The 13,782-nt window shown below is 44.0% G+C and overlaps 2 protein-coding genes across 2 annotated transcripts in view; one reads left to right on the forward strand and one right to left on the reverse strand.

Moving 5' to 3' along the window:
- The window catches only part of tn (tripartite motif containing protein thin), a 154,800-nt gene extending 150,020 nt beyond the window's left edge, over positions 1-4,780 (reverse strand). The window contains exon 1 of the transcript XR_016293354.1: positions 4,765-4,780. The gene's annotated coding sequence lies outside the window, so the exon portion shown is untranslated. The remainder of the gene's footprint in view (positions 1-4,764) is intronic.
- The window catches only part of LOC106638752 (5-hydroxytryptamine receptor), a 58,896-nt gene that overhangs the window by 20,311 nt on the left and 24,803 nt on the right, over positions 1-13,782 (forward strand). The window lies entirely within an intron of this gene.

Raw genomic sequence — 13,782 nt, forward strand, 5'->3', positions numbered from 1 at the left:
GTTTAATGTTTTTTATGGGAATCCCGTGATTGATATTAGTACGTTTGTTGATGATATAAAGGCCAATCGAAGCCTTAAGCTGAGACAGATCACGAACACTGTACATTAGACAACTGGCAGTTGCTAAGAGATAGTCTTCCTTAATAAGAGCAGCTTGGCAACCTATTACTACTATTTTAATTTTAGTTCTTTCAATTAATGAAAGAAATGCAAACTGTCCTCTTGAAGCAATCTTCAATGAAGCCTTGGCAACTTGTTAAAAAATACAATAAGATTGATTTTATAATTTTGTTGTAAATTATTATTTTTTTAAAATAGAAGTAGCCGTAGATCATAAACTTGGGTTATTTTCCACATGATGATGGTTAATAGTTTTAAAAAATTGTTTTCAAAATTTCACATCAAATTTAAAAGTTCTTACCTTGAATCACCAAAATCACCGCAATAATTTTAAAGATAAACATTTTTACGAGGTAGGAGAGGTTACTGTATTCTTTAAAGACTGATTGATTGAGTACAAGTACCAACGGAGTATTTACAGTGAAGATGAAAGCTGCAGCTCACCTGTGCTACTAACTAGGAAAAACTGAAGTTGTGTAGCGTAAAAATATCAGTGACGAAATTGTAATTAACAACGTATGAACAGAAATAAACAAAGGTTTTTTTCTTTACACATCTACAGGTGATGAAACAATGTATCATTAAATTTCTAGTACTGTTATTAAAATTTCATTGAAAGAATGACTTGAATATTGGTTCAATATTTAACCGACATTAATTTCAGCTTGGTCGTGTATTTCGGTATAATTCTTGATATTAACTTGATATAGTTTGAAAAAAAATCTAACAAAATTTACGAAAACTAAATTTGTGCGCTTTTTTGTCCGTTGTTTTCTTCATCAATTACTACCTACTTTTTTATGACCCTTCTCTAGCTCGCATTTCAATGCTCTGCTTTGTATACATTTTTTTCCTATACCAGTTAAATGAAATTGGTCGTTATTATTCAATCTTTCAGCAATTACGTTTTTAAACCAAAGTCTTGCAGAAAAGTGCTTGGACATTGAATTTACTTATCGCTAAGCTCGGATCACGCGTCGAGTCTTCCCAAATTTTTCACAAGGTTCTCTCATCCCCTTTGGAGCTATCAGGTCATCACAATCATCCAGGAATCACCCACCAATGCAAATTCTGGGAAAATGCATGACGGCATTACATACACGCGTATTACCAAATTGGGGCCGGACTCTACACAGCCCCCCGGGATATAACGCGATGGGGACAAGTTTTGCAATTTAACGCGCGAGCGGTGAGACACGCGCAACCCAAAGCTACGTCTCATCTTTGACGGGAAGAAAAGACTGCGGGTGGATGAGTTCATCACCGAAAGAGCGATAAATTAAGTACACGGACGAGAGCGGGAGAATTAAGATGACGACGCGGTAGAGCGAGCGATGAAGCAACTTTCCTCATTAAAAAGTCCTCCTCCCCGTCATCATCAACTTTACCGAATTTCCCCGAGACTACAAGCGGGGGTGCGCACGTACGTACGGTTTATCCCGTCGCGCGTGCAAATCACCACCGTCTTCTTTTGACTTCCCCGTTCACTGCGACTCTCGCTTTTTCCTGTTTAACGCTCCGTGCGTGCATCGTGTGCGTTCAATGAACGTTGTTTCGCCCAGTTTGAAAGCTATGTCGGCACAACATGTTGGGACCAGTAATTAACTTTTCTTCGGAGGACTCGAGTAGTTTGCAGCTTCATGGAGTTTGTCGGTGCGGTGCTCGTCGTAAGAAGCTTCATAATAGAAAAAAAAAAAAAAAAAAAGAAAAAGTGACATTAACAATGACGATGCCTCGGTGAGCGGCGTAATAATTAAAAAAGTTGGAAACGTAATCTAGAGAAGCTCGGGGGACACCACGACGAGAGAAAAATGAGAATAACCGGTGAAACTCGGGGGATGAGATGTATATCCAAAAAGAAGAGGGACAAACTTTGGGAGATGTTATATAGCGTGGGTTATTGTCGAGGGCAGATCGAACTTTAATTTCCAAGGCCGTCTCGGCTCGTGTGTTTTTCTCGCGTTGCGCTCGTGTCCCCCCGCACCACCGCTTATCTCATCGAGTGCGAGCAAGTTTCCCTCAGCCCCGACGGAGCTCGATCGTATCCCCCTCCCGCGACAAAGCTTTGCCATTGCCAGCGTCTTCGAGTTGCACTGCCCCGCAGCTTTTAATCTTTTCACGAGTTCCGCGAATCTGCGGGATCGCCGTTAATTGAGTCCCAAGATATGGACTTTCCCACGAAAATACACCATTGCGTTATCTGCAGCGTCATTTGCAATTGCTTCGGAGCTGAGGGGCAATTAATTTGTCATCGAATCGTTTGGAAGGGGAAAAAAAAGAGCGAGGTTAACGAGATGGGCAATTTAAAGGGAGACGTATACGATTGCGGTGGTAAAAGCTATGGTATACCTATACCCATATCGTTCGTAAATCGTGCGACTCTAGGATAGGGTGGGAGGACCGGGCCAAGTTGAGCAATAACTCCACACCCCCCTAAAGACCTCGTAGGTACGGAAGAAAGTTCGACGTTGTTGGCTGTATACGGCGCGTTTAACGGGGGTTAAATGAGATAGCCGGAGGATGAGTTTTATGTATACGTATGCAACGGTAATGAGACCGGCTGTTGGATAACCAGCCTCGTCGCTTGCAGTCCGGTCACGAAGACCATTTAAAAGCCAATTCGAAATCTCCCCGGAGCTGCCCCCGCTGCCACTACTGTGGGCCGTCACTTGGAGTACTTGCAAAGGGGGGCGACCGCGAAAGGCGTCTATTCACGGCAAGTTTGCGTCAACGCGCGAATTGGAGTCTCTTTGCTGCGGGGAAATGCAATTTTCGCGAGGGGCCGAGGGAACAGAAAAAAAAAAAAAACTCCGTGGAAAGGATTTAGGTTGGAAGAAAAACATATACTTTGTCACCTACACTCTATCTCCTGTGGCTGCTCCCCCGATTGCTACTTGTTCGGACGTGCACTAAAACTCAATTTAAAGTGCGGGAATGTCGGTTCAAAGTTTCTGTTTTGCAGCGATCCACAGTCACTAGATGAAAAAAAAAAAAAAAAAATTTACATTGTATAAAAACTACAAAAACTTCAAAGAGCCCTCGTTGTTTATACTGGTCGACCCGATCTCGAGCAATTAATCGCACACCAGTCACCACATGTAGATCGGGGTGAAAAGATAGGGGGGTAAAAAAAAATCTTAAAAGTAAAGGTAAGTACAGAGTTTATCAATTAAAAAAAAAAAAAAAAAAAAAAAAAGTAAAACAGGAATTCTCATGAATGTTCAAGGGCTAATTGGGCGATATCTCGAGCTCGCTCGCCATATTATTGTTAAACTGGGTCGTCGCGTTACATTGTTTTTTTCATCTTGATAAAAATTGCTCATGATTACGTAAGCCCGGGAGGAATATTGGGTTAATGAAAAACATTGCGCGCCGCTCCAGAAAGAAAAACGAGCCGGCGTTTATTTTCCCGAGTCACGTGCCCACCCCCCACCCCCCGCCCATTTTTCTCCCTTATTCTCGTAAGCTCGGGTTTGATGAACCTGCGTGCGAAAAAACCGTTGGCTCGTTTCTCCAAAAACTCTTGGGACCCGGCCGAGCATCAAAATTAACAAATCAACAGCGGGAGGGTTAACGATCGAACCCACCCCCCCGAAACTTTGCTCGCGGCGGCGTCATCACCGTATCGGAATTAGCCGGCGTACGTGCACGCCAGACAAAGATAATGAAATTTCAAGATATATTGGAACCCCCACCCAAGCCTTTCCAACCTGCTCTTTTGCCCGTCGAGCTACAAGGCTGCGAGGGAGCATCGGCGAGAAAATCGCAAACTAGGCCGCTCTCGATCAATCTCTCCGTTATCTGCGTGTAGGCTCTCCTGTGCATGCACACCCAATCGAGTTTCGTGTATTATCTGTCCTTTCTGGGCTACGGCTCCGTTCGACGCGATTTATCGCTTAATTAAATGTGCAACGAGGTGTGCCGTACCTCTTTGTCTCTAGTCCGTCGTCGATTTCGAAGCAGCGGCGTCCGAAACGTTGATGGAAAAAAACTGTACTTGGGCGAGAACCCATAGTGAGTACATACGTGGTGATCGAAAGTCGGACACGAAATCTACTTGCGAAATTGCGCGAGGAAAAAAAAAACAAAAAAAAACACCGATGCTTAAAATCGAATAAAGGTGGCCCTCTTGTCCAGGCAAGCGGTAGTCGTTGACTAAACAAGGGAGGAGGTGATGCAGATTATTTTTATACTATATGCATGTTTTTTCATCCGTAGACATTACCGCCGTTCTCGAATCGCAGATTTTTTTTTAAGATTACTGGGTAAGTGAGAATTTTCATGGAAATAAAGAGCAGAGTGACCGTCAAACTAGACCGCGAGTAATACAAAGTCCACCGCCACCCGTGGCCCACTGATAATAGCGTGAAACAGTCGGGTGTAGGTATACATGGGAGAAAATCATTGCGGAAGCCGGTATACCTGTGGTATCGGTATCGCATACCTATATGGAGTATTTGGCGGAGGAAAACGCACCACTAGACGAGCAAATAGATTTCACCGAACGCACAGCCGGCTCTGGGTATCATATCCTTCCGCCACCCTTTCGCTCCGCGGTACATTAGCATAGCTGGCAGCCTTTGAATGCACATAGACGCCTCGCTCTGCTGACCGGAAGTAAGCGTCAGCGGTGAAAGCGAGCTGTATATATATATATGTGGATCATTTTGCTGGAAACGGAATTTTCCATGGCCCAGTTAATTGAAACGCCAATTGTAGGCATTAGGTTTTTAAAACTTTTTTTAATCAAGAAGAGTGATTTTTTTGCCAATGTTGCGGTGAAAATTTAATCAGAAAAAGATGTTTCCCTTGTGTTTCATGGAAAATAAGTGGCTCAATTGGTGTTACGAGCTTGTGTCCTACCCCAACAGTTTCATTTTTCACGACACCAGGAAGTAAAATGAGGCTTTTCAATTTTTTTTTTTTTTTTTTCTTTTGCTCCATTGATTTTATATATTTTAGAGAATCGAGAAAAAAAAGCAATTTCTTATAAAAATTGTGTGCTGTTAACTCGGCGGCCCTGAAATCTAATAAATCCAATAGAACCGCGAAACATATATGTGCACGCAATTAAATTTCGGTGCTCCAATTCACTACAAAGAGGATCATTGTATTGCAGCAATTTGTTCGGAATTTTCCATTGCGCCGAGTTAAAGAGCAAAGTTTACTTTTTACATCGTGCAAATAAATTTAGGTTTTACGACCAATTCCTCAGAGCCCACTAAATGACTCTTTTAAGCGCGACACAAAAAAAATAATGAAGAAAAAAATATTTAAATACATAATAACTCCTTTCGAATTGCTGTCCATTTAAGCTGATGCTGTCGTACACATAAGTCAAATCTCGCTAGAAGTGCATAGCCGCTGCCGCTTCATTTTTACCTTTTCCCTTAGTTCTCGGTAATCAAAGTAATATAGAGATTGCCCCAATCGATCGATGCCATATCGATACCAGCTTCGTTTCAGGACCGCGACCGTTAATTTGCTCTGCTCTACTTTCCACAAATTCAAATCGGATCCACGGATCCGGAGCTCCTTCATTATCCCCTATTTTTTTTTTTTTTTTTTTTTTTGTTCTTGTTACCTTTCATATTCTCCTTTTGTTTCATTCATCCGTTCACTCTTGAAACTTGATTCGATTGTCAAGCGCTACACGCCCAGTATGCATTTGTAGGTACAACCAACAAAGGGGCGGCCGAACGCGAAATTTTACATCCCCTCGTAACGCTATTTCCCTCGGACAGGATAAATCTCTTTCGTTCCTCCACTGGTCTTCCCCCCTCCCTATTGTTTGCGTATCCCTTTGATTGCACGCTCGCACGGAAATTATTATTTCCACCCCCACCGCGCGCCCTCAGATAAATCACCACTGCCACGCAGTCTTTCCTCTATATACACCTTTTTGCGTGGCTTTTATAGCCTTGGAACGCGTATACTTGTATTTTGTTTATCCTGCATTGTATTTTTAAGGATTTTGTGAAATAAAGTTCGTGTACGGGTAGTACAGTTGCGAATCCAATTGTTGCATTAAAAAGTAATAATGTTGCGTTTCGTGGTGTTGAAAGCTCGTAGTATATACCTACTTTTTTCGAGAATAATGTCCGCGCATTGAATAAGTAAATCCGGATATCTCAGCTGGTAATCCGGGAATTGGAGTTGTTGTTTTTTTTTTTTTTTTTTGCACGTTTTTATTAAAATCAAAGGGGGAACTCAATTGTACGGGTGATTGCGTCGATCAGTGTATTTGAGCGAAAAAAAAGAAAAACCCCACGAATCGTTCAACGCCACAAAGTAATCGAACCAGGAAAAAAAAAAAAAAAAAAAAAAAAAAACAAGTGGTTCCAGGAACGCTTGTTATTCGTGCAGAGGAAAAAAAAAAAAAAAGAAAAAAAGTAAGACCCGCCACACCGACAATACACCTACGGCAGCATCGATTTCTTCTCTCTTGGCTCCGACGGATGAACCGTGCACGTTTCTTGTATCGTAAAAACAAATAGCAGCCGTTCCCGGAGTCGTTTGTTTATCCATCTGTTGGGGCGGCGCTTACGCATTGTGCCACGGGCTTCCCGTGATATAGGTACACCGATATTCCCCCACCCGATCGATATGAATAATGCGACGTTTGCGTCCGAGTGTCCGGGAAAAGATGCCTTATCGATGAGCCCCACGGTCTTTAATGCGCGTATGAAACAGGACAATCGAGATACGTTGACAAATTACGAGGGACCCCGGGAGGGGAGAAACATCGACTCACGTATTTTCTTTGTTATGATAAACGGCTGTTATTGGCTCGTTCCTTGTTGGCGCATAATATATACGTATATTTATGTGTGTACCGAGGATTTCTCCATCTACGCACCTATATAAACGCGAATGGGGTCAAGATTTGGGAGTATATATACGTGATGCTTTGAATTATGCATCGGTGTATATATTAGAAATTAGCGAAACGTTAGGGTCCAAAAATTTAATAACAAGATAACGCGCATAATATATAAGCTTGGAAAAAAAAAAAAAAAAAAAAAAAAAAAAAAAAAAAAAAAAAGGGTGAATAAATGAAAGCGCGTAAAAAAGCAGTTTTTTTTGAGCCACGCGAGATGTCAGAGGGGAAGAAGAAGAAGAAGCACCTCTCGGGAACAATGAATCGCAAAAATGATAATGCCGGAGGTTGCGTCAACTGGGTCGCGTAAGTATACGGCGTTATTTTTCTCCTTTGGTTCTCTTTATACGCACACACCACGCGACGAGCAGCTCGTTAAGTCAGAGAATAAGAAGAAGGGCCGCTCGTCTACGAGCGCGTAAACTCAGAGAGCCGCCTCCGAGGTATATACATTCACCACGAGATTATGCGGACGCGCTCTATGTAAATACAGCTCTCGCGGTGAGTGCCCGAGCAGTTTATATATACCAGAGCGAGCCTCTCTTTTTCTCATCCCGTCTGACCGTACGCGGAGCTGCTCTACTGACGCCACTGTACAACGCTCGCTGTGTATATACAGCCGATGCTTCATGAAATAATATGCACTCGAGGTTATACTTTTACAAAGGTTGTGATATTGCCCCCTCGAATTTCTATTTTTATGGAATACAAAAAGCGAGAATTTTCATATGGGGCACGATATTGCGGGTAGAGGGTGTATTAAACGTTTTCGCCGAGCGAGTCAACTCGAACGAGGAAAGATACGGGGAAGATTGAGCGCGGCGTCGTTTGTTACGCCGCTGATTTTCATCTCTTTTTTTGACGAAGGGCCGAACGTCACGGGCTATTTATCTTTACGTTTCCCCCAAAAGTAGCTGAGATTTTTCCACGAAAAACTCCCCCCACCCTCTCTCTTGTTCCTCGTGTGTGTGTTATTAATATCACAGAGAGTCGTGAGCGGGTGAAACACATCCCTGCCGGTTAAGTTGTTCGTTTTTTTTTTCAATCTAGAAACTCGGTGGCCCTTCGTTGTAATTGATTTTTTATTGCCGGCCATTACTTTCTTGCCAACTGCGATTCCGCTTCGGGAGAGTAAGAAAAAAAAAAAAAAACAAATTAATAAGTAACCCGTGCAGGTATGTTTCGTGGAAAAAAAAAAAAAAAAAACTATAACGGGGGGGGGGACCGATAAAACAAATGCTCTTTTCGCGCTCCGGGAATTTCCGAGAAATTACCGACGACAAAAAGGCCTCCGTAAAACGAAAAAGAAAGCAAACTCCAGCGAGAGTTCGGGGGTGAGACCTTGCCAAGTCGTAAAGTTGCCGAGCCAATGTATAGGACTCCCGATCGTCCGTGGCGAGATTGATTCTCCGTCCCTGGCGGTTCCGAACGAGGAGAAAAAAGCTCCTTCGTTATGGGCCAATTGTCGCCGGGTCGTCCATTTACACGCGACACCCCCTACCTCTGGGAGGAATCGATAAACCAGGGACAGGTGTATAGTTTATATATATATATATGCACACCACCCGGACAAGGATCCGTCTAACCTGCATGTATTTACGTCCAGGTAGGACATCCGGTCCGCAGCGTGTTTGTACTACACGGGGTGTCTACGCGCGTGGCCATTTGTCACTGCCGAGGTGAGCGAGCACACCTGCCGTAACGAGAGCGGACACGTCTAACGCGCCCTCCCACTTCCGAGAGGTCGGATACACTCTAGTGCGCGGCTGACTTTTTTTCCTCCCCCTCGGGCTCTGGTTAATTGATGGCCGCGTCGGGGTGTTTAACCGCGATCGCCTTTGGACGATAAGAGATGTGTCATCAAGAACCAGCGCTCGGTTTGGGGAACCTTTTTTTTTTTACGGTTGTCCGGGTGCTGGAGAAGTGAAGAGAAAAACGTTACTTTTTCTTTTTTTTTTTTTTTTGGCTCCCACGATAAGTGCGAGCGACGAGTTATTATTTTATTGTTTCCGAGCGAGGACCACATACACCAGGCTCCAGGGAGTAAAAAAAAAAAAAAAAAAATATACACCACCCCCGGTAGGAAAATGGTGGGCTTTTTTAATAAACGACGGCAGGGGGATATTGGATTCGTCTTTTTTGGACCGCAAAAGTATCCGAGGCAAGGGGAAGGACGAGGAGTTACGCGCCCTTGGCTTTTCCCAAGAGAGACAGAGAGAGAGAGAGAAGTCAATAACTTCTTACGTGGTACTCGATAACAGCAGGGGCTCTCCCTTCTTGGATCCGCGTATACCTTATATATCCGTGACCGCCGTTACTTGCACGCAGCAGCAACCACAGTAGCTTATTTCTTTCGTCATCGATGTACGGTACATGTATATATGTATAAGGTACACCGCGGCAACGGCGGGTTTTTCGCGTGTACAAAGGGAGGATAGAGCCATTTGATATTCCTCTTTGGGAAAGTATTCGTCACACTTGTGCAACGTGTACAACCATGCACAGTACATATACGTAAGCAACGAGAGATGATAATATACCATCGGGCCCGTCCTCGTTTCTCTATTCGGGCGTGTTATAAGAAAAAAAAATGTCATACCTACGATGGAATGGCAAATGCGAGATCGCTCCTACACATAACTCGTACAGCAAACTTACAGAGGTAGCAGGTGTACATAGTTTGGGGAAGTACAGTCATTTGGACGCCCTTGGGGTTGAATTTGCAAAATTAACGAGCGGCCGTAACGCCGAAAGCATATGATATACATCACTCGGTGGCCAAGTGGGGTGGAAGGGCCCCAAGTGCGAGCAAAGAAAAAGCACGGGGCGTATAGTTGTTGAACGGGGAGGGGGCGATAAGCGAAAAACAACGAGCGGTGCAACGCGAGATAGGAGAGAGTAATTAATTTGGCCTATATATATATATACGTGCACGGGAGCTAGCAGATTCGCTATCTTTTGCACCGAGTGATTCATGGGAGAGCGGCGCTGGAGCCCGAGTGTACCGGGCGATACGGCCAAATGGTCATGTGTCTGGTGTGTATATACTTGGGTTTGTAATCGGCCGGAGAGTGAAATTTTTGTTGGCTCCTTGGGGGGGTGGTATATCCGAGGGATTGTTTTTGCCGCTCGACTAACCATTATCATACGAATCGTCGATCCAAACGTAGCAAGTATCGTGAAAAAATGCTCGATCTCTCAGGTAAGTCGACCCCCGCTTCTTTATTGCTCTCACGCATAAAAGGGACAACGTGGAAAAATCCACCGTCCCACGCGTCAACTCGAGGGTAAAATACGTATAAAGTCGCGCGCGTAAGTACATCGTTTCGCGGAAGAGTCGCTGTGTGTTTACGCAGCAAAGTCACCCGACGGGTGTATTATTATATATATACATGTACATGTACCAACGCTCCCTTAATTGCGGCGTTTGTCTTCGTCTCGCGCTGGATGTGGCTCTTCCGAGGGAGACGCTCTGGTATACCTGTGCTTATATATTTATATTGCTGTTGGTGTTTTGTTTGGCGTATACATACCATGTACAGGGAGAGTCGACGAGTCTTGCAACCCGCTTTGTGGGTTCTTTGCGCGTCACTCGCTCCTATATTTGTCCCGTAGCAGCGTTATTTCTTCCTTACATCGCGCGCGGGTGTACTTGTTACGATTTGAGAAAATTCTTCTTCTTTTTTTTTTCTCCCCTTTTTCGAAAGTGATCGCAAAACTTCTTCAACGAGGAAGAAAATACTATATTTACACAAAGATACAATAATAATCATTCCTATTGCTGTTTCCGGTATCTATATACATATACCCTCATCAACTCGCATATAGCGTATACACTACAGTGGGAGAAAAAAAAACTCTCACATCGGCGCTCTCGAGTTCATCGCGTGCTTTTTATTTATTTATTTATTATTCTTCTATTCCCTTTTGATCCCTCCTTTATGCTGCGCTCTGTTGTCGCTGACACACCTGCCCCATCCATCCTGATTCTCGAGTGTCGTGGGCGTCATTTTTTTTTTCTTCGTTTTTTCCTGTATTTTTACCCGTTTATTGCATCCTCGACGTCGGACGGGAAAGTTTTATTGGGAAACTCGACAACGCCAAAATCCCATCGATCGTAGTAAAGTACACCGCGTCATACAATACAACGTGGAGTCTGACGCGTCGAGTGCGAGGAGAGAGAAAAAAAAAAAAAAAAAAAATCAAACAACTATTTGAAATACCATCACTTCCAACTGTGCGCGCGTGCAGGTTTTCATTTATCGCAAAGGTCTGCGAAAGATGGATAAATCAGAGTGCCAGCACCATCGGGGGGTACACAGCCATCGTGTACAGGTACGATATCGAAATGGCACCCGGCTGGGATGGAAATGAAAAAAAAAAAAAAAAAGACGAACGAAGGTACGGGTGTCAACTCTCGAGGACTTTTTTTTGCTCGCACGGAATGCCCGATAGCCGGAGAAGGACGATATTACAGATGATCCCGAAATCTCACGAGATGATTAATGACGTGGGGATGGACAGGACACGCCGTCGGAGGAAGAATGAGTTGACGTCCCTCGAAAATCTTACTCCATTACGACGCTACCGGCTTCAACTAGGTATCCGGAGGATGTTATATACATACGCACGCGTATGACTTGTACGGCTACAGCTGCACCGCAGGGAAACAGATTACAAAGTGCCATCGAGGCGGAAGACTAATTGGAGGTGCCGATTAAAGTGGGGCTCGGCCGCGGGAGGAGCCAATTGAAACTTCGAAGACACCGCGGTAAGGATCACTCGCCGGGGGGGGGGGAGTACGTGTTTTTTGGAAATAGAGAGAGAAATGGCCAATAATGGAAATAAAGCCGTGTGACGCGCGGTGGCGATAACGGCACCGAAATGGAAATTGAACATCGTCTCTGTATAGGAGCGAGGAGCTTATTTTTCCCCGCTTTCTGGACGCGTGTACATAAAAGCGATTCTCCGCCGGGTTTTATGGGCCACTTTAGGCTCGTGCGTGGGTTTTTCCCGTCCACCCCTTTATGTCCTCTCTCTCGGGGCGCGTAAAATTTTTTTACCCCCGGCTCTTCTTCATTTTTTTTTTTTTTTTTTATTTATTTTGTTTCCTCGCGTCCTCTGGAACAGCTCCGCCGACATAATACGCGGGCCGAGTGGTGGAGGTAATTTCGCGATGAGCTTATTTTCACGTGGGAACGAGGTTTTGATGCGTCGACGCGGTCGTTTCGGCCACAATTTTTGCAGACCTATCGAGTGTAGGAGTGGAATACTGTTTCTTTGGATCCTACCTTTTTTTGTTTTTTCTTCCATAACAGATGTTGGAGGTGCGTATTTCAAGGGGAACTATTACACGCTGGAAACCAAGCACATACTTTCGGTTAGAAAAAAAAAAAAAAAAAAAAAAAAAAAAAAAAAAAAATGTTACTGGCAACATGTAAAAATCATACCAAATCAACTCAGTTTGTGCATACGGTGTGTCGTCCAACGAGCCAGCCACGGCCAATGGGTCGTCCCAACCACGTTCCTCTGGAATTTGATTGCACGCTCCGTGTATGTATGAGTTGCGGCGGGCCATCATCCACCCCTTCCTCCTCCCTCGCGATGGGACCAAAGTTTCGGCTCTCGAAGAGTCCATCGGTACATAGTTTGTTCTTGTTGTTTGCTGATGAGAATCGCTGCACGCCGTATACACCTCTTTGACGATGATTCATTAGTTTTGCTGATTCCCGTATACACTGGGTGCTCTCTTTGTGCGCGCCCGATCGTTACCAACCCGCGGGATATAATGTATATTTCGAGCTCGAATTGCCGATTTTTCTCGTCTCTCCAAAACGCGCGATAAAGTTGTATTTTGGTTTTTTAAAGGTTTGATTTAGTTGAAAAATTTCAATACATAGTTGTTACGAATATCATATACACACGCACATTATCGCAAGGTCGAAAAAGCGAGAAAAAAAAAATCGGAGAAAAAAGATGAGGAAAATAATGAGCTATAGAGGGGAACAAAAAAAAAAAAAAAAGCATCGTAGTGACTGATTAAAAGTACACACAACGCGTGGCAGAGGAGTACCCCTCTCACGTCGGCCCAGTGTAAAAATTCCGCGGGGTCGTTAAAAACTTGGCCTCCAGTTCTGCAACAACGGAAACCCCGTGCTATACCAAGACAAAAGACGGAGAAGGTTGCGTTAATGAGCGCGCAAAAACCGGTAGAGTTTTTTTTTTCTCCCTCGGCTCTGCAGGTGACTCGAATGGCAGAATTCACGCATCACATTTGGGAAGAAGTGTATATTTTACCTTTGCGGACGATTCGACTTGCCCCAACAAACGCTTAAAATGGCTCAAGCGCTGTAGAGCCGCGAAGCGCATTTTAATTAAGGGCTCGCGGGGTTCATACCCCATTCTCTATATTATTATTATTATTATTTTTCTTTTTTCAGTTTTCTCGATGAAGCAAACTCTCGTTGCTATGCGTTTTTCAATTTTCCGCGAGTAAAGGGAAAAGAAAAAAAAAGTTAATAACGTTTTAAAAGAAAGGTCGGGTGGAAGGGGGGGGTGAATCCTCGGGCGGAAGAGCTTTTTCCGAAAATCAACATACTAAGTACTAAAAGAAGATCACAACGAAGTTTCTACATCGAAGAGAGAAATAATAAAACTTGGGGGTGATTTGAGCCCGGTCCCGAAGAGAGGAAGGAACGGGCTAATCATTTGCCGGGGGTAAAGTTTTCCGGGGGTAAAAAACAAATTTCAACTCGGTTGTTGGGTCTAGGTACGATATAAAC

This window comes from Copidosoma floridanum, unplaced genomic scaffold, assembly GCF_036245765.1.
Source record: "Copidosoma floridanum isolate Cflo_tuat_1 unplaced genomic scaffold, Cflo_Japanese_pri ptg000030l, whole genome shotgun sequence".
Taxonomy (NCBI): Eukaryota; Metazoa; Arthropoda; class Insecta; order Hymenoptera; family Encyrtidae; genus Copidosoma; species Copidosoma floridanum.